Genomic DNA, 27,013 nt, shown 5'->3' on the forward strand with positions numbered 1-27,013 from the left:
ATAAGATACTACGTACAGAGTCAATATGCAAATGCTGGGCACAGCTACTCCAGAAGACACGATGAAAGATCTAATGAGGTGCTTGGACCTATTTATAACGCATAGTAAACCTCATATACGTGGTGGTTGTGTTCCTGGAAAATTCTGTATATATTAAAAGCATGCAAAAATTATGTGTGTTTAGGTGTAAAGTGAGTCAGATTCCAGGCTCGGTCAACAGGGTTCCACCTCCAGGAGTGCCCACTGAACTTCAGGAGGTTGTGTAGGATGCTGGACAATCCTTTGGTCTCCATGGGTGACATGCAGCAAATCCGCTTCCTGGAAGACAGCCCTGACCAGGACCATCCCTGTCATGGCCAAATCGCCCTACACATCCCAAAGACGTCCTACAGGGGGCGCTACGTGCCCATTCAGAACCAGCAGTTGGTTCAACTCTAGGTTTTCTACAAAGGGGCAAAGAGTCACTAAGATCTTTATCCAAAGTCATATAGGAAAACAAACAGCAGTCAGGAGCTGATAAGGAGAAGGGGTTAACAGTGGAGGAAAAGGAAATTCTATTTGTAGTTATTAATTGTCAGACATAACAGAAGCGCCAGGCGCCTTTTGTTATGCTCACACGGGATCTCATCGAATCCTCCTCCTATCAACCTAAGGGGTTAGTTCTATCAGCACCTCTAATTTTCAGACACAGACACCACATTTCAGGGAGGTTAGGTCCTTGCTCAGGACCCCAAATTAGATTTTGTCCAATCCTTTCTCTATTGCTTCCAGCTGCTTTCACTCCAGGTCCCTGGGCCCGCACCTCAGGGATCAGGTCCCTCAGTTCGCTACTTAAATCTTTAGGAACGAATAACTGGGGTGCACGCTGTCTGAACAGCAATGAACAAAAAAAAAGATGGTTCAATCCCAGCCTCTCGGCCCTCCTGGTTCAGCCACCGTGTGGCCTGTGCCCAGAGGTTTGTAAGTACAGGAAGCAGACTCCGGATGAAGCCAAAGACTCCTGAAGGAGCCCAGCCTGACCTGCCAGGGGTCAGGCCAGGACAGCCAGTGTGACCGCGGGGACTTTTCCTGCCCCGGAAGGCCCATGCCTCCACAGTCCGTTCCACACTCCACAAGGTGGCAGGCAGCCCAGGGGCTGCAGCCCACACCACCCATGCAGGAAGGGCCAGACACCGAGCGAGGGCTTGGTCATCAAACCTTGAAGTGTCAGGTGTGGGGAACACTCTAGAACAGTCACTGCAGCTTCATGGCATGTCCGCCTCTGCTTATTTAACCTTCAAATCATCCCTATAAGAAGACAGTGCTATTTCCACCTTACGGAAGAGGGAACCAAGACCACAAATGCCTGGCATCTAGATACAGAGCTGGCAAGGGGCAGGGCCAAGGCTCAAGCCCAGGTCAGACCGGCCCCAAGCCCTCCCTCTCCTGCCCTTCCTGGTTTATGCACTTCAGAAAAAAAAACAAAAACGTGTATTTGACACCCTGCACCCAGCTTTGGAGGGCAGGTGGCCATCACATCCCCCTACCCCCTAACCTCTGGGGCTGTTCTGTGAGACTGAGCATTGGAGCAGGTACCTGAAGAGGGGGTCCACACTTATAATCCTCAGGTACCTTTCTTCCTCAGCTTTCTGGCCACAAAACCATGAATAAGCACTTTAAACAAGGAACCCGTTGCATCAGACTTCATGTTCAGGAAAAGAAAATACAAATAGCCCATATTTGTCATCCTGATCGAAACCCACCCCACGGGGCCTGGCGGAACTGGGACGAAGCCATCTGTTGATGACCGTGCACAAGCCTCTGCCCCATAGCCCGCTGTGTGGAAACAAACCCTGAGGATATTTCATAGAAAAGGGTTCGACTCAGGCTCCGGTCAAGGGATTTCTTGGAAAGTAAGTCAAAGTAGGGCCAGGCCCCAGTCTAGCGGGCCACGAGCTTACATTGGGCACCCGGCCTGTGACATGTTATAGCCTCACAGCTAAGAGCACAAGCGTTGGAGCCAGACTGCCGGGGTCCACATGTCTGCTCTGCTGCTTGCTTGTGTAACTCTGGACAAGATTTGACCTCTGTTCCTCGGTCTCCCCATTGGTAATATGAGAATAGAGACAGTACCCACCTCACAGAGTGGTTGGAGGCGGTAATGAACGCAACTCACGTAAAGAGCCTACAACAGTGCCTGGCACATGGTGAGCACTCAGGGTGCCTGTCGTTGATGGGACTACTGATTGCCATGTCACAGAAAGAACGGTTGACGGCCCTGGAGAACACAAACCCTAGTGAAGGAAAGGGGGGTCAATGAGGAGACAGGGCCAAGAGGCAGATTTGGGTCAGAAAGAAGAAGGATTTTCTAACAAGCACACGTGTCCAAAAGACGGAGCAGGATGCCTGGGGTGTGGGCGCCTGAGGAGGCCCAGGGGCCCGCCTGCCTGTCAGGAACAGTACAGATGAGGTTTTCCTGCACAGGACGGTGGCCAGAGGAAGTGACCCCTGATGCCCCTTCCCACTGGCCCATGCTAGGACTCTGATAACGAGCAAGTAAGTGCCGATAGGCAGGGTGTGGCCGAGCCGCCTGAAGGAAGCGGGGAGAGACTTTGGACCGTCTTCACGTACACAACCTTCGGGACTTTCACTTCATTTTCTCAGAACACCATCTGGGGGGTGGGGGTGGTGGCGGCAGTGGACGCCATGACCAGCAATGGCTCGGTGAAACTCAGAAGTGTTTCTTGAACACCTGCGGGGTGCCTAGCAAAGCAATTCAGAAAGCGTGAGATGTCAGAGCCGTGGCAACAAACTATCAACATTTTCTTACTCCGGAGAATCGAACGACAGCACCATTTACTAAAGCTACTGTTACTGGGGACACGGACTGTGCAGTCATCAGGTGGGCCCGCTCCACAGGCAGCGCCTGGGGCAGGAGGACTGGGGGTCGTTCCAGCTCACAGGCAGCCTCCCAACCATCGCTCTGGCAAGGTTTGGTGTTCTTTACCACCGAAACTTCCCCTGACCTGGTGTGCTTGGTCCTCTGGGCACAGGCGAAGACGCTGGGACACAGGGAAATGGCCAGGAGCAGGGGAGAGGGAAGGGAATACTCTGCTCCTTGAAAAACGGATTCAGGAAGCATCCTCCACCATCATTTCAGTATCACCTTTGTCAACTATAAAAATGGAAAACATCCTTCAGAAGCAGAAACCATTTTATCAATGAAAAATTATCAGACGGTATAAAAACCACGATACCAATCCAAGAAAAATGATCAAATTCTGGACACGAAAGCTCACCCAGCTATTTTCCAAGGATTTCGTGTATAATCGTGATTGCTAATTTATATGCTCTCAACTCTGAGAACTCAAAAGCGGGTAAGCGGCGTATCAAACCGATTAAGAAAAAAAAAATTTTATGGAGAGGACGCCGGAGACATTCTTTGTGCCGATTTCAGTTCTTTGCCTCCTGGAAACGCCCGCCAACATTGGTGAGAACCACCGTCTGGAGTGGTTGGGGACTTACTGGGCAGGAAGACAGACCATCTCTTCTGCCTGGTAGGTTCCCAGCCCAGCCCATCGCAGTCCTTCCCCCTCGGGTGGCCTGGCTCTCTGCAGCTAACCCCTACTGCTGCTTCCTCCTGTATCTCCTCCCCGCTTGCTCCTCTCCGCGCTGACTGCTACGGCCTTAATTTAGGCCCCAGGCACGCCCCTCCTGGCCTACTCACATCCTCCCAAATCACTGGCCTCCAGCATCGCCAAGACATGACTTTTCCAGAAGCTTCCACAGTCCATCCTTCCTCATCCTTTCTCCCCCCCGCCCCGCCCCCTCCCAGCCTCAACAAGAGAACTAACACCGAGGCGCACTTCTGCAGGCACCATGCAGGGCATCAGCCCAGGGAAGACAGAGACAGGTGCCCGCTCACAGGCCAGCTCCCGTCCAGGGATACTGGCAGCTGAGTGCTGCACGAAGAAGGGTCCCGAAGGGCGGAAAGAAGCCACCATGAGCAGCACCTGGGAGCCCGAGAATGGGAACCGCCGGGCTCGGCCCCGCTCCACTCGCCATCCCAGCTTAGGGCAGGGCGCCGCACACGCTCTGGACCGCCTGTCCCTGGCCTGCGCTCCAGTCCCGCACTCCCTTTGGTGTTCCCGTAAGTCTCCTCAATGATCCACTTTGAGGGCCCCTCCAAAACCGCCGTCTCTACTTTCCCGGGCACCACTGTGGCACCATACTCTCCTCCCCCAGTACTCGGCAATCGTGCGGCACCCTCCTCCTTTGGCAACCTCCCAGCATCCATGAGGCTTTTCCAAGTGGGTCGGAGAGCAGCTGCTTTTACCTTTGCCTCAGTGTCCCAATACACAGATTCCCAAGTCCCCCTCACCATTCCCCCCACTCAACTCGCCGGCTGTTGTACTCACACAGCCCTGTCTACTTGAGCACGTGGCGGCCACTGGCCCGTCTTGATGTCTGCCTGCCCGAGGCTGGGAACGCTGAAGGACAGAAATCACATCTGTTTAGCTCGCTGGCTCCGGGCCTGGCACAGGAGGGCCCCGTTAGGGCCCCGCTCCGCCATGACTCGCTGAGGAGCCCTGGGAAAGCCGCCCTCCTCCCTGGGCCTCAGCTTCCCCACCTGGACTAAGATGTACTCGGAGTTAGAGGGTCCCTGATGCCTTGCCCAGCTCTGACACACCACGAGAACACAGGCCACGAAGCACCAGCTGCGTGTCTTTCCTGACTGTGCGGGTAATAATCACTCAGTGATATCACCCTACAGCTCCTCTGGGTGGCACGGATCTGCCATTGCGAGGAGCGAAAACCCGGGAGCAGATACCCAGTGGTGGGGGGCGGGGGGGGGGGTGTGCGCTTGTACCGCTAAGTATAATGGACAGCGAGGAGTGATTTTCTCTCCCTTTGAGAACATAAGTACACTCTTCTATATTTATACACCCCATCTCCTAATTTAGGCAGTGTAGAACTTTTTCTGATCAGCACTCACTTGCCAATAATCTCGCTCTACATCTAAATGAAGACTAGGAGTCATATAAGTTCACAGATTGAATGGATGGCTGATTTACAAAGCCCTTAAAATGTGGCTGCAGGCCGACGCTGGCAACCCCATAATTAGATATGGCATGCTCTGCGATGATGTATTTTTTACTGTTTTTTAATAACTCAGTTCTCCTTCTGGGATGAGGGGAAAAATGGAATTTGTTAAAAATAAATCGAGATTTAGTGGCTTTTCAGCCTTCTGCTGCTTGTTGCTCACAATATTCTATAAATAAAAGCAGCCCGGCCCTATAGTGCACTGTAAACACCCACAGACACTCAGAGCCAAATTCTTCCAATTATGACCCTGTGCCAGTTGCCAAGCTACTGCAAGGACCCACTTGAAAGGCGGCCATCTAGGCCATCTTCTGATTAAGCCGCCCTGTGACAAGGAGGAGGGCCTGCCGCTTTGGCACTGTGTCTAGTCTGAGATAATTGTTCCGTTTTCTTGAAATTAAGCCCTTTCCTCGTGATCGAATTACAATTCAGAGGTAGATGAGAAGCTAACCACCTGTCCATCCGTCCATCTGCCTGGGTCACGCGTGTGCCTGAGATCCTGGGCTGTCACACGCCGGACTTCCATCAGGCGGCAAAAGTGCCTTCACGACAGCGTCTTTAACTGCACTGAGCAAATCAAGGTCAAATAAAAGTGGGTCAGCAAAGAACATGACAGGTGAGTCACAGGCGGCCTGCCCTTCTACTCAGCAGCTTTCCTCACTGATCAGTTTGGGTTCCTCTTGTCCAATGTGGCAGACTGAGACGGTCATTTAAAAATCCGTATTAGACCCCGCGAGGGACGACGCGGTCAGGTCGACTGCTCTGGGGCTCAAATGCCATTGCACAACCTGGGGCTGCCCCGGCTGCCCAGCTTTCATGTGGCCGCGACCAGTCCCTGAAACACTGCATGCAGGGAATCGGGGGATTGCCGCGTGCCACGGTCTCACTGAGAGAGAAATTACTTCCAGTTCCTTAGGAACCGGAATGCTCAGGGCAGCGCTGAAGCACAATGGGCACGGCTAGAAACCAACCACCCTCCCTCCTCCCTTCAGTGGCAGTTCTCCTGCGGGAGTGCTCCGAGGGGAGCACGAACCCCAGCAGGCCCAGGAGGCCTGCAAAAGGCCCCAGGCCACAGATCCAGCTGCAGAGGCTCAAACACTGAATGGGGAACCAATCGGTGAGTTCTCCCAAAAGAGAACGGATAGGTGCTCTGTGGCCAGATTTTCCAAACTCAAGACTGGGACCTACACTGAAAGGGGTAGAACTGTTTACAGCTGGAAAGTTTGGGACCTGGGGGTCACAAAACACGGAGCCTCATTAGAGAGGTCTCCCGTGGGTGTCCCATCTAAAGTGGCCCTTCCTTGGGGCGCCTGGGTGGCTCAGTTGGTTAAGCGCCCGACTTCGGCGCAGGTCATGATTTCACGGTTGGTGAGTTTGAGCCCCGTGTCGGGCTCTGTGCTGACAGCTCAGGGCCTGGAGCCTGCTTCGGATTCTGTGTCTCCCTCTCTCTGCTCCTCCCCTGAACACACACACACTCTCTCTCTCTCTCTCTCTCAAAAATAAATAAATGTTAAAAAAAAAAAAAAGATTTTTAAACTGGCCCTTCCTATAACTCACTTACCATCTGGGGGTCCTCATTTCTTAATTTCTGAAACGGTCTCTTTTCTTTGGGCCCCCCTCTGATTAGAAGGTGAGCCTCATGAGAGCAGAGACCCCCTCTGTCCTGTTCTCGAGTATTTCCAGGACAACTAGAATGGTGGCTGGCTCATGGTAGGTGCTCGATAAATATTCATTGAGTAAACAAATCCATGCCAGACCTCTGGAAGACCATTCTGCGTACCAGTGTCTCTCGATGTTCATGGCCATGGTATGAGGGGAAATCATTACCTCTTCTGTGACAATGAGAAAAGCAAGGCTCAGAGAGGGTGCATGTTTTTCCCAGGGCTGCACATCTAATGCGTTCATGGAGCTGGGATTCCAAGCCAGGCGTGAAAAGTTCTAATCCTGGCTTTGAAGTGAGCATCTGTTGCTTTTATAATTTAGAAAAAGCAAAGGAGAAAAACTTTAGAGGAAAAAGTACGCATCAGAAAAAGCTTTACATCAAATGATCTAACATATGACAGATTCGGTTCCCGTGCCTTAAAACCCCAGCTGCAGAGGGCATCGGCACCACAGGCCCGTAGCCAGAGCGGGAGGAAGGGCTCTGGGGCCTCCATTATGGAAGGTCCATTCCTGTCTTTCCGTGGGGCTCCAAAGGCCAGGCAGGAAAGGGAGAAGCCATCAGCAGTGACACCCATGACTCCTATCGCTGTTAGAAACAGCAAGCTTATTCCAGAATTTGCTGGAAAGTTTCCAAGGAGAGGCCTGCAAGCAAATTAGAAGACTGCGGAGTGTTTGGAATCTGACTTCCCTTTATACCCATACCTTGAAAATTGGAATGAATAAAAAAAAAAAAAAAAAAGGAAAGGAAGCATACTTTTTAAGACTGAAATTTCAAAAATCTTAAAATTGAAAAGCAGAGATTTACATAGATCTCAATTTAGAACACTGAACCCTGCTGACGCTGAGCTTCTGAACCTTTATAATCTGTATATCACAATAAAATTCCTATTAGTCTGATGATATTTTGGGCCAAAACTCCTCCCCGGCCTGTCTGCTAGATGCAGGCAGTGATTTGAATTGATGTGTAAATCAGCAGGTCGGTCCATCAAAATGACTGGCCAACTCTAGTGCGTGGACACATTTCTCAAATATGGGAAAGTAATGAAAATGGCAACTCGTATCGATAAAACAGGTTTTTCCAAATGCTACCAGGACAACCTGTGAATACAAACACCCTACAGAAAGAAAAGTCCCTCCTGATTGTGAATGAGGGGTGGCAGGACTAAAGAGAACCACATAAGCTAACCTTTCGGAACACAATTTCTTAGCTACAATTAATTTCTGGGTGGGCTTCGGGGCAGGTGTCTCATTAACAATATTCGTCTTGAGAGTATTTACCTCGTGCATTTTTTGGAGAGAGGCTCCGTAAAATTCACTAGATTCACAAACCGATCTGTGACCCCAAACGACAGGGACCCCCACCAGCCCTCTCTGCTGCCTCTCCTGTTTTCTTTGGACAATCCTGTAACATAAACAACAAGATGGCTTTCAGAGTAGACAAGATGACATTGACAGTCAGGGAAAGTCGCCCAAGCTCTTGCCTGAACAGCCCGGCCACTGGGACTGCTCACATCAATGAGTGAAAAGAGGTCATTGGCTGGAAGGGACTGGGGGGCTACTGAGCTTTACCTTGAGCCCAGTGCCCAGAAGAGACCAAGAGAGCAAACTTAGTGACCAGTGTGTCTTAGGCAAGATGAACTTGGGAGCAACATTGTGAGACAGGAGAAAGAACAAGGGCTTGACAGCCAGGCAGGGCTACCTTCAACCCTGGCCGCATAGCCTTGAGACAAGGATGATGACCATGACAATGGCGACGATGATGCCGAAGACAATATCTACCAAGAGCTATTATTTACCGACGGCACAAAGTCTAGCGTAAGGTAAGCAAATACTTATATACTTGTGAAATAACATACGCTGTTAAATTTTCGCAGCAACACATGAACCTTCTCTATATTATCTCCATTTCCTATATCTGGAAAAAGAAGGTGATGAAGATTAAGTGGCATGCCCAAGGTGCACTGCGAGGTTGGGATTCCAACCTGGGTCTGTGCGACTCTAAGCCCACGCTCTCAACTACTAAGGTCCACCACACTGCCAAGCCTTGGCTTCCTCATCTGTGAAAAGGTTAATAATACTCACCCTGGCAGGGTGGTAAGGGTTGGACAGAATGCACGGGAAGTGTTTAACACAGTACCTGGCACACAGGAACTCCACAGGGTAGCTATTAATGCAATGTAATGCGATGGCATCTGGACCTTTGGAAGAGAGAAGAAGGATGGTGGGAGGTGGGCATCTGGCTATACAGATGGTGCAGCATTTCACTTCACGGGGTTCGACAAACAGGATTAGGAACTTTGGACCAAGGCTTAAGAGCCTGGGATGGCATCTTCTCGGGAACAGAGAAGGGACACCGCAGCAGGATGGGTAGGAATGTGTTTACTCTGAGATGAAAGGCTTGTCTTTGAAAGTTGGAGAGGGCTGGGGACTTTTTGGAAGGAGGAATAAGTCAAGCCTCAAAAGAAAGTTTTCAAGAGGCAGCGCCAAACAGCACGGCTATTCCTGGGCTCCAAATACATGCCCACCGACCACCCGACTCTCTGACACCCGAGGGAGAAGAGTCCCTGTGCGTGTTTGCAGCAAGGGAGATGCCGAATCCCCAGGTTATTGGTAAACCCTGTCCGGAACGTGGGCAGAGCAGAGGATCTGTTACAGCAAGTCTCCTTTGGAAGTCAATATGAAGAAAAGTACCCATTGCAAGCGAGACCCAAAGATTCAGTGTGGCTTGTGGTGTGTAAGAGCAAAGGGCCTGTCTGTGGGAAAAAGCATCAGCCTCACTGACATTGCCATCTTGACTACCCTCTTATTGAAAGACTGAACGGGGGAGTCTGCAGAGCCGCAGAGTCGCTCCTCAGAGAGCCAACGGCACTGCAGAGAATGTGCATCCCAGGGCTGACGTCTGCCGGGGGAGAAGAACATCACGGAGTATCGCCAGGCTCTCCCCAGACCAGCTTCGCCCCTGTGTTTCTTAGAAAGGAATTGCTCTATCAAGTTACCCCAACAGGCACCAAAGACGATCAAAGGTCCCCACACCCTGTCACGGGTCCCCTCTCCTCCATTCCCACAGCCCGACGCAGGACGCAGCATCAATTTCCTGGACCAAATTAACTGCCTGTAACTAGTTCTGCTGCCCCCTCCTACAGTCCAGCCCCCACACTGCCACCAGCTGGCTTTCTAAAATAAAAGTGCTGACCACGTCACTCACCTCCTGAAAGATGTCTACTAGATTTGCACTGCCTACGGAATAAACACCAAAGTCTTCACTTGCATTAATTCATTCATTTTTTTTCTCCCCCTCACCAATCTAATGTGTGATGATCACCTCCTGCGCGCCAGGCTCTGTTTTATGTCCTGGAGATAGAGTGGTGAATGAGACAGGTAAGGCAGGCACCCGTCCTCGTGGATTTACATTCTAGGGCAGTAAGACAAACACTAACGAAGACAAACAGATACAGAAGTCAGGTAACAACGGATGCTAATAAAGAGAAATGAGGCAAGCCGAGAGGATCGAGGGATCGGTTAAAGGGTGGGGTAGGACAGCGCATTTTAGTCCTTGAACACGGTGACTAGAAGTCTGTTCCTCTCCGGCCCTCATTTGAACGGAGAACAGAGTGCAGCGAAGGTGAGCCAGGCAGAGATGTCGGGGAAGACAGATTCGGGGGGGAGAAGAGCAAGGGCAAATGCCCCGAGGCAAGAAAGAGGAACAGCAAGAAAGGCACAGTGGCTGGAATGGAGTGAGCAAAACAGAGAGGTCTAAAAGGAGAGATCAGAGAAGCAAGAGGGGCTGGCAGGCCATGGCAAGCAGGTCTATTCCAAGGACGCCGGGAAGCCGTCGGAGAATTCGGGCAGGGAAATGGTACCATCTGATTTACCTTTTAAAAGGTCACTCTGCCTGACTGTGCGCAGCACTGGCAGCAGTGGGGCCCGAGCGGAAGCAGGGAGACCTGCTGCAAGATGGGGGGCATCTGGAGGAGGGGAGGGAGGGGCGGTGCTTTCAGGGTGCACTCTGATGGGAAACCTGTCAAGAACTGTCCGCAGACAGCGTGAAGTGCAAGGTTTGGAGCAGGATCCAAGGTGATGCCGATATGTTGGGCCTGCGTAACCAGGGAAATGGTCCTGCCACATAAAACGGGGAAGCTGGGGGAGGGGCAGGGTTATGATTTTGCCTTTTTTCCTCCTGTTAAGAAGAAAAATACCAAGACTTGTATTTAGTGGCGTTGGGTCTGGGATACCCATTAAACATCAATGCGTGGATGCTGAGTGGGCAGCGGGTATGCGGGTTGGGGCTCGGGAGAAAGGTCCGAGGGCGTCGTCGTCCCGACGACCACCAGGTCCTCCAGCTGTTGGCCCCAGCTCCAGACACGCAGCCAGGCGTCACTTCCTCCAGGCTCTGGCCTCCTCCTGTCTGGAATGTTCTGCCTGCACACTTCTGCAGTGTAGACTCTTACCAGTCCCTTAAGACTTGCTCAAAAGTCACCTCTTGTCTATGAGGCCCCTCCTGACTGCCCAGGGGAGAGCGCCTAAGCCCCTCCTTCTCCCACAGCGCCCTGTCCTGTGCCCCGATGGCCTTGTGTCACCCCTATTTTCACCCTTCCTCGCTGTGAGCTTCCCGAGGGCAGTGAGTGCAAGACTATTCCTCTGTGCACCCTGCCTCCTAACATAAGGCCTGGGCACGGCAAACGTTTGCCAAATGACCGGAGTTCTCCTCTCTGTAAAGAGACACAAAGGAGCCACCTGCATGCAGGCTGGTGGACACTGCCACTGCTGTCCGCAAGGGGACGGGGGGGGGGGGGGGGAAGTCAGGCGTCACCACAGCACGGCCACCGCTCAATGTGGTAGAACGGTATCTGCCTTCGAGCAGTTTCTCAACAGCACGCGGGAGCTTCGAGAAATCCACGAGTCGAGTATCTCAGGATGTGGTGAGGTGTCGTGAGCACCGCACCTGAGAAACATGTGTCAGGTCTCACTGCAGGAACCCCCAGCGAGTCCAAAACCAAAGCACTCAGGAGTCAGAGACGGAGGGAAGGAAGCAGCCCTCGTGTACGTGGACTCCTGTCCTCCTGACGGTGAGCCCGGAAGCAGGTCCTACTTGCCTTCTTTCGTAGACACAGGCAACGAGCATCCGAGAGGTTAGGTGATTTGCCCAGGGTCACAGAGCCGGGAAGTACGGGAACCAGGATTCACACTCAGGTCTTGGCCAATCCAGCGCCTGCGTTCCTTCCGGCAGATCGTACCGTAGGCAGGATCCTTAGGGACCCTCTCAACCCCACAGTGTGCCAAGGATATGTAATTTTGGGGAGGGGATGTGATCTACCCACTGTGACTGAGGAGTCACTAAGCCCCTGACTCCTGGGCCGGGCTCCTAGAGCACTGCGCGTGCACGGTGCCAGGCATTTCTTACAGGGCACAGGCAAAGCCGAGCACAAAGTTTGAACAGTCCAACCTATCCGCTCTCAAGTGCCCTAGAAATAAAAGCGAGGGACGGGGTGCCTGGGTGGCTCAGTCGGTTAAGCGTCTGACTTCGCCTCAGGCCATGACCTCGTGATTGTGGGATCGAGCCCTGAGTTGGGCTCTGCACTGACTGTGCGGAGCCTGCATGGGATTCTCTCTCTCTCTCTCTCTCTCTCTCTCTCTCTCTCTCTCTCTGTCTCTCTGCCCCCTCCCCACTTGTGCTCACTGTCTCAAAATAAACTAAAACAAAACAAAACAAAAAAAGCGAGGGGAATGGGAAACGGTATTTTGTACCAACTATTCCTGTGATCCTGGGACCCCATCAACAGGTGGGAAGCCAAGTGAGAACGCCGTGAGTGCACAGAGAGGGTCACAGAACCAGCCCTGTGAACCGAGCGGACTAGCGTGTGGCAGCCTTCTCGTTCCTCTGGGCAAGTGTTCGCTGCCCACCTACTGTGTGCGAGACACTGAACAAAGCAGCACAGGACAGGGAGAAGAAGCCCGGCGTTGAACCGTGGCTCCCCGACCAGCACATCGACCTCTCTAAGCCTACTTTCTTCATCTGTAAAGAAGAGCCCTGTTTCACAAAGCTGTTCTGGCTACTGAGTGGGGTGACCCATGCCCCGGGTATACGGCAGTGACCCAGTCAGCACCAAATGGCCGGGAGTTTGTTCATTGCTGAGAAAGCAAAAGAGGTTTACTCATGCTAGAGAGAAAAGGAGTGGACGAAAAGGTAGCCACACCAAAGCTCTTGTAAAAACTTAGCAGGACTGAAGTAGCATCAACCCTCTGAGGATTTACCAAAGCATAAAGAAATCCTTTAAGAAATTTTGAGGCGCTGAAATATCTTAAGGCAGGGTGGGGAGAAGGAGAGGCAGAATGAAAGGAAAAAGGAAAAGAGAGAGAGGAAGGATTTGAATAGATCAGTGCATTGGTAAGAGTCAATGAAGTTAACATATATATATACATACAAAATAATGTCATTTGATTGCTGATGGATAGAGTTGCCTATTCATTATGTATATTCTTCTCCGTCAAGCTCCTATTCAATCTTCAATACCCTACTTGCTTGATAATTTCTTCCACCACCACCACCCCCCCATTCACCTGGAGGTTAATTAATCTTCGCTCTGTTAGTTGATTCTTACAATGTACACGTTACATGGTCTCTGCTCATGGGTTCCCCTACCTAACAGTGAATTCCTGAGAGCACATGTTGTATATGATTCATCTTGGTGGCCTTCCTCTGTCCCTAGGATCCCCAGCCAGCAGCCAGAAGGTTGGAGCATCCCCAGAGGAGAACCTTCTCTCTACAGCAGGAAAAGGAGCCAGGACTCATATTTATAAGTATCCATTCTATGCTGAACATTTGAGAAGCACATTCCAAGTCTTAATTCATATATTCTTCAAAATGCCCCATGAGGGAATTATTATCCCTATTTTGTAGAAGGGAGACACTGAGGCTCAGGGAGGTGAGGTCAACAGCCAAAGTTTCATACTGCTAGTAAAAGTGATGAGGCCAGGATTTGATTCTCAGTCCATCAGACTCCAGATCCCCTTGTTTTCAGTAGACCAGCCCACCTGCATGAGTCTAGTGAAGCTGAAGGCATCCAGAAAGGATGAGTGGCCTGGACATCGAATCTCCCTGCAGGCTCATATTGAGGTTAGTGCTAAGGAGCTTTGACCAACACAGGGTAACCTGTTAGCAAAAGCCAGGCACCAGGTCAGAGGGACAGAGAGGAGGCCTCGGGAGAAGACAGAATTCTAAATTTCAGATACAGTTAGCAAATGGCAAATTGACCATCTCCCCAGACCCATCCTGTCTAAGGAGAAGAAGACACATTCTGGGTCAGCAGTTCTCAACCACGTGTGATCAGTTAAGTCCCCTGGTCCAGAATTCACAGATCCTTTCTAAACACTGGGGAAGCATTCAAGAACACGATCCTAAGTGTTAGCACTCCTGGGAGAAAGCTGGGGACAGAAGTGACCACAGGACATCTGGGAATGTCACTTCCTTGTCCTTTCTCCAGCCCCAGCCCTGTAAAGGAAACTTCCATGGTGCGCTGTAGGCCCAAAGCTACATCTCAGCCTCACAGGGGTCTGACTCCACTGCATTTGGAGGACCTGCGTCCAAGAGACTTTTCCTTACCAGCTGTGCAACACTCAGTAAGTCAGATCTTCTTTGGGCCTAAGTGTCCCCAGATATAAACAGGGGGAGGAGGAGTATGCCTGCTTCAAAGGGAGGTCGTAGGGACGCTATGAGAAAACACATGTGGGAAGAAACTGTCCATGTCAAACGGCGTTCAGATGTAAAGAAGGGGTGCTGGGAATCGTGGGCTACCTCACCACATCACCTGCTGCCCCCTTCCCCAAGTGTCCTGGGCTTAAGGCCCGGCACTCCCGGGTGCAGCTCCTTCGGTGCTGAGCTGGCCTCCGTACCGATGGCTCAAGGGAGAACACAGGAGCGCTGGAAGAGCTGTGGAACAGGAAGCTGTGATTTGGCCCTCCTCTTCCAAAGGCTACTGGGCACAACAACAGCCCTTAAATAAGTAGTTAACAATTGGCTACAACAGTTGAGGAACATTTTTGTCATCACGCAGGATGATAACCATCACCAAAATCAAAATATGAAAATCATTTAATTAAACCTATAGACTAAGACAAACGTATCATTTTGATGGCATATTTGTGACTTTTTAAAGTTTTAAGTGTTTAAGCAAAAAAAAAAAAAAAAAAAAAAAGAAAGAAAGAAAGAAAAGAAAAGAAAGAAAGAAAGCTAGATAATTAAAGTTATAATTGGATACTCTTGGGAGAAGCATGAATTGGTACAGCCTGTTGGGAGAGCAATTAAGCAATATTGATTCAAATTTTATTTAAAAAAATTTTTTTTTAATTTTTTTTTTAACGTTTATTTATTTTTGAGACAGAGAGAGACAGAGCATGAATGGGGGAGGGTCAGAGAGAGGCAGACACAGAATCTGAAACAGGCTCCAGGCTCTGAGCAGTCAGCACAGAGCCCGACGCGGGGCTCGAACTCACGGACCGCGAGATCTTGACCTGAGCCAAAGTCGGCCGCCCAACCGACTGAGCCACCCAGGCGCCCCTAAAAAAAATTTTTAATGTTTATTTTTGAGAGAGAGAGACAGAGCATGAGCAAGGGAAGGGTAGAGATACAGGGACACACAGAATCTGAAGCAGGCTCCGGGCTCTGAGCTATCAGCACAGAGCCCGATGCAGGGCTCAAACTCATGGACCGCAAGATCATGACCTGAGCTGAAGTCGGATGCTTAACCGACTGAGCCACCCAGGCGCCCCTGTATTGTTTCAAATTTTAAATTCAAACTATTTAAGTTGGAAGTCCCACTTCTTGGTGCCTATGCCACAGAAAATCTCATGTAAAAGTTCACAAGCGTGTACAACAATTCCCACATCAGCAGCCGTGGCGATGGCAAAAGATCAGAACCTGGGTGTCCACCAGCACGGGAACGATTAAACAAACTTGAAATGTATCCATACCATGGAGTACGGCTGCCAAACATAAGGCACGTCTACCTGTACGTAGCGACTTGTAAAGATGACCATAAGCACTGACAGTCGGCCACTGAAAGGAGAGCTACAGGATGGTACAAATAGAGAAATTCCATTTTTACAAAACAAAAGTGAAAGTGCGTATGTTGGAGATAAGGGCAAAGGAGGTAGAAGGAACACAAGCAAATGAAAAAGTCCAGGACTATACCCAACAAAGTCTCAACTGCCCATCAGTGGAGAAGGCTGGAGGTGGAGAAGTCACGAAGACTTCCTTCCTTCATGCGAGTGCACTTTAGTGTTGTCTGAATCTGCTACAAGTGTAGACTCCTTTGTGATGAGAAAAACAAACAAAAATAGCCCTAAAAGGTCATACAACGATGATAATTTTTAAAATTCCAGTGCTTGCAAGCACTCCCCTAAAGTAAGCACCCCGGGACGTAGCACAGCCTCTCCATCTCTGCCTGTGGCCACTGGCCCTGTGCACACCCCTGGGCTTGCCTAGGAAAAGACTACAGGTGGGGATCGTCTCCAGGACTGAGAATCTCAAATCCCTCAGCTATTTCAATAAGAATTCTACCAAATTACAACTATTTCAACAAGCTGGCTAATAAAAAGGACTAAGTGTCTTAGTCAAATTTTATGACATCATAAATTACTGAATTCAAGTTCACTTGTTGGCAGCCTCTCTTAAATAGGGGCCATCAAAATTGATATCCTGCATTACCCAACACTGTATGTTGACTGATTGAGTCTCCACTGAAGAGTTCTTAAAAACTGCTTAATGAGGAAATCCCACGGGGAGGAGAGACGGTGACTCCCCCAAATCCAAAATGGGCCTATGTAAAACACTATAGTCACTTGGGTTCTCATAAAATCCCAGCTTATGGGGTGAAGTAACCTTCCTATCTATGGCCAAAGTTGCTGATGAAACAAAATAATCCTAAATCAATTCAGTGTCTACGAGGTGTTGGGTTACGTTTAGGAGAGACCGCCCAGTCCGTGACCTGCAGGCCAGGTGAGCAGCTGGGCAGGGCTGGGCAAGGGTGGGTAAGGGTGAGCAGCTGGGCAGGGCTGGGCAAGCCAGAGAAGCCACTGGAGGAGGGACCGCCACTCTTCCCCAATGCCATCAGACCTCCGATTTTTCACGCAGGTTAGAAATCCAGATTTCTAGACAATATCTACCACGTGTCAAGTGTTGGCCACATATTCCAAAGTTTTACAATGTCGTGAGCACTGACAAAATATATCTGCCGGCCAGATGCAGCCCATGAATCAAGTTCTCAACCTCAGCCTGAAACTATCTACATTTTCTTAATGGGTCATCTTTGTGCAATTTAATTTTTAGAAGGATGGGAGGAGGCAGGCAAATAATATGGAACGAGAGTCAAGTGTTTGATAAGTAAGAAAATATTTCTAACGTACTTGAGGAAACAATGGTAGTTGTCTGGGTCAAATTCCGAAGAAATTGTTAAAATTTGTTGGCTATACCAGGCATGAAGCACTTGAGAGGGAGAACTTCCCAGGTCCAGAGCAAATTTCCACAATTTACTGTCAATGAATCTCCAAGAACTTACTCGACTATATTTATCGTAGGACATTGAAAATAACAACATCAAGTACAGATGCTAGGTGTCACTCAGGCATTCGGCATCCGGGAGCACCAGTGTGGGTCATGCAGCCTCTGGGCAAGATTCCAAGAGAGGCCTGACGAATCTCCCTCCAGAACCAAAACCAAACTCAACCAAGACTTAAGAGTCAACATCAGAAAACTGTGCTCATTTTTCCCAAAGCCAAAAAAGTCACAGCTATATTTGTGCTAATAACAATATCTGCACATAAACTGCAACTCACAAAGCGCTTTTCTGAAGCACTAGCTCACTCCTCGGAGCCTTTAACTGCATCGTAGACTTTGTATCTCGTCCAAAGTCGTCTTACAGTTACTGCTAATGACACTACTTTTCAAAAGCGACAATGATGACAGATTATTTGGCATTTGCTACATGCCAGGGCTAAGCACATTTTCATTTCCCCTTCACGCGAGCCTCACAGAGGTGATCACGAGGATCACCATCCCGTGCGGCAGGGGAGGAAACCGAGGCCTACAGAACTTGGGTGGGCAGTCTGAGTTACACCATCAGCAGGCACAGAGCTGAAATACTGGAGCAGGTCTGCTGGGGCCCGTGCTCTAAGCCAATCTCAATTTGCTGCTGGCAAGTGTACCCAAGGCGTGGCCAGGGTCCTTCTGCTGCTCCTCCCCCACACCCACTTTCCCTACTTGGTCAGAAGCCATTTTTTTTATTTTTATTTTTCCCACTCAAAACTGGTATGAATCACTCCGGGCTCAGCCAGCCTGGCCCTACAGGGCCCCGGAGGCCTGGTGAGGTGCCCCTGGGGGACCGGCTTCCTCGCTGCCAGCTTAAGGAGGGTAGCCAGGCCTGCTGGGGTCTAGATGGGGCTTTCACGTCACCGCTGTCTGAATAGGGTCTGGGAAGCGGGTGCTGACAAGTCACAACAACCCTGTGAAACGGTCACTGAGGTACCAAAGAGGCGGGTGGAGGAGAGGGGAGGCGCCTGCAGCTTGGGAAAGGAGAAAATATTTATTTAGCCAACGGCTATGAAATATCTATTATTCGAGGCCCCATACCAGACCCATGAAAGAGGGAGACACTGTCTCCAATGTGCACAAGGATAAATTATGCAAACAAAAACACGGAGCAAGAAACACACACACAGCCCCGTTCATACACATATACTCACCAACACAGGTACACGTACACGCAAACTGCATCGTCCAGCAGCTGCCCTTAAGGCGGTAACCTCTGTGCTCCCTTCCCCAATTCCACAGACCCCTCGGCCCTGACTATGCCAGGTACTGCCCTGCCACAGACACCACGCCACGGCTGGTCCCCAGGGGTGCCAGAAGGACAAGGAGGGCAGGCACACAGATCACGATGGCCCTCGGTGGTCAGAGCCATCCCCAGAGTGTGTGTAGGGCCATAGGAAGGTGCTGGCTCTATCCTAAGGGGAGAACAGGGTCCACTTCCTTACAAAAGGGGGAGGAGGTGGAGAAAAAGACAAAAGGAGTGGTCCTGGGGGTCTGAGACAAAGGCATCCCAGCGAGGCACAGACCCTCAGCACAGCGGCTCTGACATGGAAACAGGTGAGGGGTACCGGCTAAAGCGTGTGGGGGCCCTGGGGAGCCCCTGTGGCCCATCTTGCCAGATGCCCATGGTGCAGGGGGCAGGGAGAAAAAGCGGGACGTCAGGCAGGCTGTGGGGCAAGTCCGTGTGGCACACCTACCTACAGGGCAGACCCCCACAGTCCTGGGCTCACCGGGCTGCCCAGTGGAGGGGCAAACCTTCACCGATCTACAACCACACAAGTAAACGAAAACCGGCCTCTGTGGCGAGCACTGCAAATGAGCGGGAGTGCGGGCTGCGGGCACGCATGGCAGAGGGACCACGGTGCAGGAGAGAAGGGGAAGGGCGCCAACCTGGTCAGCACATGCGGCAAACCCCTGCTCGCATGTCCCGTGTTGACCTGGGCCTCAGTCCCCTCAGAGGGGGCGTGTGGGATCATAATGATGACACTTGCCGCAGCCAACACCTGCCGAGGCCCTGCCACCACGTGCCTGCCCGCCAAGCACTCTGCCTGGGCTTGCCAAACAGCCAGCGAGCCGTAAGCGGTATGTGACGAGAACGGTGATGGTGACGATCAGACCCAGGTTTCTTATCGGGGAGGTCAGCGGATGCTTCCTAGGAGGCGGCACATCAGCGGAGGTCTGAAGGCACAGAGTGGGCATGGACCAGATAAACTAAAAGGAAAATGCATCCATGTGGCGGGAAGCTTTTAAAAAGTCCCTGAGGACACCTCCGGATGAGGACAGCAGCTCCAAGTGCCAGCTGGAGCACCCTGGTCAGCAGGATGCCTCCATGGTAAGAACGGCTACTTCCTCTAGGAAGCCCTCCCAGCTTGCCGTGAGCCCCCACGCAAAAGCTGCACATTCAGTACAATTCCCCAGGTCTGTGGCAAAACTAGGAAGTGGAGAGGACGAAACGAGCGTTGAGCCGATGGCCCCGCGTGAAAACACGAGCACGTACTGACTAGCGCCCGGGTGCGCTGTGCCCGCTCCCATGGGGAGTACAGACGCTGACCTGGCATCTGCGGGGTCTGAGCCTCTTCCTGCGCCACTCGTCGGTGTTCACCGAGGACTTTACAGGGCTCCAAGGGCAGATAAAGAAGTCCCCGGGCGTGTCCACAAAGGACTGCTAGCTTGTCCTCACCCCCTAGCCAGACAAGTATTCTCAGCTAGGTGATGGGGAAGAAAAGCTGTCAGCGGTTAGCAAGAATCGTCATTTTGGCTAATTTAGGAAATCTGGGATTCACCCGGGCTGAAGCTGGGCAGACCTCACTCCTGAGCATTCCTTGATGGGTTATTTTTCATTTTGAATTGCTGTTACTGTTCCATCGACAAGGGAGTTTTTTGAAAGTCAGGGGCAACGAATGTAAGGAAGTTACATTCCTGAGGCCCCAGCATGCCGGGAGACACAGCAGGCGGCCACACACCCACACCCAGAGCAATGCCTCCTGCACTCAAAGCTGAGGGGACAGGCGGGTGGCTCTGCCCAACGCCATGGCCGATGAACCTCCAATTTCAAGTACATCTGATCACGTTCTAAGTCTGTGCAAACAGACTTTACTATCCTTACTTCAACACACACTTCCTGAGCCGGATGTACTATGCTGGTACTGAGAACCAAGAGTGTGTATGTGTGTGTGTGTGTGTGTGTGTGTGTGTGTGTACACGCGCACACGCATGTGTGGTCCCCACCCTTAAGGAGCTCAGTTTACTGAGCATAACAAGTAGTAAATCAACAGTGTGCTGATAAGCACTTTGGAAGAGAGAAATGCAGGGTGTTGTGGGAGACAGGAGGAAGGTCGTCCCCAGGTCACAGCGAGGAGCAACGGGGGAAGGAAGGTGTCCGGAAGACTGGAAACCTGAACTGAGCTACTGAAATGGGGAGCAGGGCGCAGGTCATTCCCCAGAGGGCCCAGAGGTGATGGCTGGTGGGAGGCTGGGCCGAGGTTAGAAATACTTGAGGAAGGTGCCCACAGGCCAGATCATGAAAGCCTGCAGGCCTACCAAGGAGCTTAGGTTTTATCCTGCAAGCAATAAGGAGCCCTTGGAGAGCTTTAAGCAGAAGAAAGCCATGATCAGATGTGTGAGTTATAAACATCATGCTGATAAGGAGTGTGGGGGTGGAATGAGGGAGGACGAAAATGGACACAGGAAGAGCAATTAAGAGGCTTTTGAAAGAAATCCAAATGATGAGTCCTAAGGGAAGGAGTAGGGAGGGAAGAGAAGGGAGTGGACAAGTGAGAAGGCACCCTCTTTACTAGGATGGTCACCCACAGAACAGGACAGCGGAGGGAAAGGACAAAGCCAGGGACGACTCGTGAAGGAGACGCAACTTGGGGCTGCAGTCCCAGGCACGGCAGGTGACACAGGGAGACAGACGCACCTGGCCGCGGGGCAGGGATGGGCCCGAGGTGCCCGCGGGCAGTGGACAGCAGCCAGCAGCGCAGCCTAGGAGGAGGTTCTGTGCTGGATATGTAGTTCTGGATGACTGCGGGGTAGAAAGGAGCACTGCACAGGCTCCGCCGGGGAGAATCCTCGCGGTGATGAGAAAGGGACCAAGCAAAACCCTACCAAGCTAAGGACAAAAGAAAGAACACTAGCAAAGCAGGCTGTGGAGGCAAGGGCTTTGGGGCTGGAGGAGAACCTGGAGAGGCAGGCGAGGCAAGGCGAGGCGAGGGAGCACCTCCCGAGGAGGGGAAGAGACAGTTCAGAGGCCACAGACGAGGGGCCGGAAAAGGGAGTCCTCACTGATGGAAGCGGTTAGGTGTTAGCACGGCCCAGCAAAAGAATTTAGGAGTGTTGACAGTTCAGCTGACGTCTGTAGAAGTCTCAAACAGAATTAATGACTTTTCCCCCAACAGCCTCACTGTCTTGCTTCATTTCTTGGTGGGGCCTTCCGATGACCCTAACTAAACCGTTGGCCACCCTCTCCCTTTATTTTACTTCAGGGCGTGATCACGCCTGCCTGACCTTACACACCACGTCTCATACCTTTATTCTGTCTGTCTCCCCTACTAGAAACATCTTCTCAGGAGTAGCCTCATGAGGACAAGAGGCCGTGTCACCTCTACAGCCACGGTGCCAAGAGTCAGTGCCTGGCACACAGAGGTTAAGCACCTTGTCCCAAGCCTCTTGGCTCATTACAAACAGCAAATATTCACTGAGCACTAGGACATGCCCAAGCCATGATAGATGCTGGGGGTGTGGGGGGAAACACCCGGCCCTCAAAGCTTAAAGTGGAAGGTGAGCAGAGACAAATACCAAATATTTAAACAAAAAGTCGATTATAATTGCCGCAGAGCTAGGGCTGAAATCTGTCATGCCTTCCAGTGATATTTCCTTTCCAAGCCCACGACTGTCAACCTTCTCCAAGTTCCTCCAACCCAGGAAATTTTTACCTGGGGAAACAGTTAAAGCTATTAAGGTTTGGTCTTGATTTCTTGCAGAGATCCCACACTTCCTCCACCCTTTCACCAGACTCCTAGGAAGTGGAAACACCCACACTAGGCTCTGAATATTTAACCCGCATAGCTCAGTCCGTCCCTAGTCCTTCTACATAAGTGGGAGGAGTAATTCCAGACTCAGGTGAGAGAAAACAGGAAGCAGAGTCACCCAGGGGTCAGATCTGGGTTCAAATCTCCTGTAACCTTGGGCAGGTTACTCAGCCTCTTTATGATCTGATTTCCTCACTACTGATGTGAGAAAACGAACTCCCCGTGTTGGAGGCTGTTGCAGAGAGGACCTAAAACGGCACCTGTAGAGCACCAGCACCGTGCTGGGGACCTACTGAGGGCTCCATAAATGGTGGCTCTGAACCACTTACACCTGCTGCCTTTGTGCCCAGATCTCAAACTGCTACATTCACACAAACCAAGCCAAATGTGACTTAGAATCCAAACCAAAGAACGTACACTCAAAATGCTCAGAGCACAAATTGATAACCTGGCCGGATGACCTGAGGACGTATCTCAAACTCCCATACACGGGCCGACCCTCCAGTAAGAGGTCTCATTTGAGTCTCCTGGTCTACCCTCTCTTCCCCTCCATTGTGGCAAATGCAACTCTTTCGCCGACAGATCGCATCTTGTCTTCTGGCAGGAGTCCAGACATGGGCTGAGTTCCGTGTGCAAGCTGAGGCACAGCCATGAGCACCACGCCTCCAAGGGCACATACGAACACAGTCACCAGCCCAGGGTGCACACAAACCCCCAAGCACCGCTTGGCTCCAGAGAAGGAAAAGAGCACCGGTCGCAGCATGTTGTGCCTGCCTCAGAGCTAAAGAAAAGGTAACTGCGACATGCAAACGTGTACTCCCTTCTTTTAAGGCCCACACTCTCTATGGGTGGTCTATTTTCCTAGTGTCTTCGATTCTTTATCCCTCATTTATGTCCAACCCTGTACAGCCTGGAGCCCTCATCCCCCATTCTCCTCCTGTGGCATCCTGTTCCTCAAGGCCACCTGTAACCAACGTGTCACCAAGTCAGCAGCCTTCCTTCAACTTCCTTCTCCATGGTCCCTGCTGCCCCCTTCTCTTCCCTTCCTGGGACTCTCTCCTCCTTGACCTTTGGTTCTCTTCTACCTTTTTCTTCCATCTGGAATTATGCACATTCCCCAAGGCTCAGCTCTCCGCTCATCATGGGGAGAACTCATTTAATCCTACGGCCTCCCTTCCACACCTCCAGACCAAACCCTCTCAGTCCCAGCTTCAGCCCTGCACTTCCAATTGTCTACGGGACATTTCCTGTGGATGAACCACTGTCATCCTGAATTCAGTGTATCTAAAACCAGATGCACCAACTACCCCTCACAGTCTCCAATGTCTACATGTGCCAATGATGCCACTGTGAACCACCAAGTTTAAACTTCCATTTTCTTTGGCTCCTGTTCTTAAAGTCTAAGAAGACTGTAAATCCTATGGATCTCCCTTTGCAATAGCTCTTCTATTGGTCCTTTGCCCCTGTTTTCACCACTGTTAACCACATGCCATCATGCGCAGATTGCTGCTGTTCCTTTGAACAAGCCCCATGCCTCTTGTCCAGCTATGGGAAGAACGGTCCTAGCGTGTCGCTTCTGCCATTTCACTTCTTTTCCCAAAATAACCTCAATGGCTTCCCACTGCCTCCAGGACAAAGTCCAAGTGCCTTAGCCTGACATTCAGGGTTCAGAGAAGGAGTCTGCAAACAACAGCCCACAGGCCAAATCCTACCTACCACCTGTTTTTGTAAATAAGGCTTTACTGGGACCCAGCGGTGCCCATTCATTCATAGCTGCTTTCATGCTACAACAGCAGAGCGGAGTAGCTGTGATAGAGACTGCATGGCCTATGAAGTCAAAAATATTTACCGTCTGACCTTTTACAGAAGAAGTTTGCTGACCCTGGTCTAGAACAATCATCTCTTGCCAAAGGTCTGGCCCATGACTCCTCTGAAGCTCTTGCTCCTGTGGGTCTGTTGCTGAGCCCACTGTCATTGTGTCTCATGCCCACTTTCTCAAACCCGAAAACCTTATTTCACTCTTCTCTGGATTTTTCCTTCAAAACCCAGCCAAAGCCCGCCCTGCCATGAGCCTGGGTGCCATGAGCCTTACACCTCCTGGATGCCTCTCCAGAGCATCTACTTCATAAACCTACAGTGAAATTTCACCTCTCCTGTGGATCCCTTCTGCCTGTACTACAGGCTTCTCTAGAGTCTAGGCTTGGTAACCTCCACAGAGCTGTGCCAATGATAACTTTCTTGCCCTTTATTCCAAATACCGATCCTCAACAGCATAATTTGGTAAGAAGGCATCAAACAAACTTACCAGTGAAGGCCTAGGATTCCACATTTGAAAAGTTAAGCTTGGGTCCAAATGCGTGCACTCTAGCCAGCACCACCTAAAGCCAACGAAATAAGAATTCAGCTTAAGAGAGGCTATTTATACACCGTCTTTCAATTTACAGCCCCCAATAAGTTTTGATTTACCATCCTCTCAGGATGCCCATTTCTGTTACTTTGCCCAGAAAATTGTGCTCATTTTTCAAATCCACTGGACAGTCTTTCCCTAAGAAGCCTCCCCAGTGTCCCCAGCAAGCCGGGCACCTCCCCCTCTCAGTTCCCATGGAACTCTCCCATGGCGAGACATTTATGGCAACACGTGACACATGGGAGCATAATTTCTTATTTAGGAATGGGGGTCCCTAGAGTCTAGGCTTTTCAAGAGAAGAGGCCTGTTAAATTTACCCCTACTCTCACCCCACTGCCTAGAACGCTGTGGGCATTTAGGTAGTCTTCAATAAATATTTGTAAAAATGTGAGGAAAAACAACCCACTTAATTCATTACCACATGCCTGGGTATTGAAAATTCTGCTTGATCACAATTTTCCCTATAGAAAGGCATGCCTCAATCCCACTGCTTTTAATAAGCAATGGCTTAACAGGAAGGATTCATGAGATTAATGGTCTAAATGCACACCTTTGGAATGACACTCCCCTGAGCAGAGAGCCTTCAGAGGCTTCCAGAATCTAAGAAGGCAAGCCCAACTCCGAAGCAGGCTGCCAGGCCTGCACGAACTGGCCCAGCCTGAGTCCACAGCCTCAGCTCGAGTGGCCTCCCCCACTGACCCCACAATCCAGACAAACAGGCCTGATAGCGGGCCTTCTCTGTATTCCCTCCAGCTGGAGGTCCTTCTTCCCTTCCCTCCAAATTATCTCCTATTGAAATGCCATCCATTTCAAACACTATGTCCCAGACCAAGTTCATGATGGGGCCAATAAGTTGTTTTTTTTTTCTCTCTCTCTCTCGTGTGTGTGTGTGTGTGTGTGTGTGTGTGTGTGTTAAAACATACATAACAGAGAATTTATAATCTTAACCATTTTCAGGTATATGGCTCAGTGGTATTAACACGTTTGTGTTACTGTGTAACCATTACCACCATCCGTCTCCAGAACTCTTTTCCACAAAACTGAAACTCTATACCCATTAAATGATGACTCCACGTTCTCCCTTTCCCCCAACCCTTACTCCCAGTCTCTGAAACCCAGTATATTTTTGTGAAATGAATAAATGCTGGATAAAGACATGAATGAATCTGACCTCAACCCTCCTCACAAAAGCCAGAAGGGCTGTCCCATAGCACTAGACGCCCATGGCACTGTCTTCATCGTTCTTGGATTTCTTTCAATCTACAGCAATCCTGTTTTGCACAACTGTGTTCTTCTTCAGTGGGCAAACTGTGACTTCTTTTGAGAGGTTAAGCTCTGGTCCAGAACATGCACTTGGCCTGTCCTCCATGTTGCCAGACCCAACGGGCAAGCCTTAGTCTTTGTCTTATAGCTCTTGATATCAGTAAACCATTCCCTCTTGCTTGACGACTCCTTTCACTTGGCTTCTAGGACAGCACTCTTGTTTTCTGCCTGCTGTTTCTCACTGGCTGTTCTTTCCTTTTGCTGGTTTTTCCTTCTCTCCTTGCCTCTCAATGTCAGAGTGTCCCGGGGCTCAGGCTTCATTCTCATCTCTTCTCTGTATGCCTTCAGTCACCCCTCGGTGATTTCGCCTAATGTCAGGGATTCAGATACCATTTGTATGCTGAGGATGCCCAGATTTTTCTCCAAGCCCGGATCTTTCCTTTAACTCCTGACTGGTAGGATATATCCAACTGCCCGCTTCAAGTAAGATGTCAAATAGGAGCTCTGTGTAAGTCATGTTCAATGTCCCAAACTTAACATGTCCAGTGCCGACCCCTGGCCTTCCCCCAGACCTGCTCCTCCAAGTGCTCCCCATATCAGGCTAAAGACAACGTTCGTCAGGTTGCCCAGGCCAAAACGTTTATAGAGTCATTCTTGTCTCCTCTCTCTTGCTCCATATCCAATCCTCACCAAAATTGGTTTGTACTTCAAAATATATTCAGAACATGACCATTTCTCACCCCCTCCACCACTACCAACATAGCTGATTACAACAGCCCCTGCACAGGTGTGCCTGCCCCCCACCCCTCCCCTGCGCTTTGGCTCTTGGTAACACTCCTCCCTCCATCCACAGTCTATTCCCAGTACAGGAGGGAACTGGTCACAACGTAAGTCAGAACAGGTCATTTCTTTGCTTAAAATCCTGAAAAGGCTTCCTGGCAAGGCCAATGCCAAGGAGATGAATGTTTATAAAGTAGACCTGCAGGC

General features: G+C 50.6%; 1 protein-coding gene and 1 long non-coding RNA gene across 15 annotated transcripts in view; one reads left to right on the forward strand and one right to left on the reverse strand.

Moving 5' to 3' along the window:
- The window catches only part of BMAL1 (basic helix-loop-helix ARNT like 1), a 107,274-nt gene that overhangs the window by 45,111 nt on the left and 35,150 nt on the right, over positions 1-27,013 (reverse strand). For 9 of the 14 annotated variants that reach the window (XM_053203464.1, XM_053203471.1, XM_027073093.2 and 6 more), the window contains one exon: positions 24,662-24,734. The exons of 2 other annotated variants lie outside the window; for them this stretch is intronic. The gene's annotated coding sequence lies outside the window, so the exon portion shown is untranslated. Of the gene's footprint in view, positions 1-4,397; positions 4,470-5,536; positions 6,569-24,661; positions 24,735-27,013 lie in introns of those variants that run through there. 3 more of the 14 variants (XM_053203467.1, XM_053203465.1, XM_053203469.1) reach the window with 2 other exon arrangements.
- Positions 4,844-17,999, forward strand: LOC113603466 (uncharacterized). Its single transcript, XR_008290457.1, has 3 exons — positions 4,844-5,698; positions 14,226-14,361; positions 17,317-17,999. It is a non-coding gene; the product is annotated as an uncharacterized LOC113603466 (long non-coding RNA).

Source organism: Acinonyx jubatus, chromosome D1 (assembly GCF_027475565.1).
Source record: "Acinonyx jubatus isolate Ajub_Pintada_27869175 chromosome D1, VMU_Ajub_asm_v1.0, whole genome shotgun sequence".
Lineage (NCBI taxonomy): Eukaryota > Metazoa > Chordata > Mammalia > Carnivora > Felidae > Acinonyx > Acinonyx jubatus.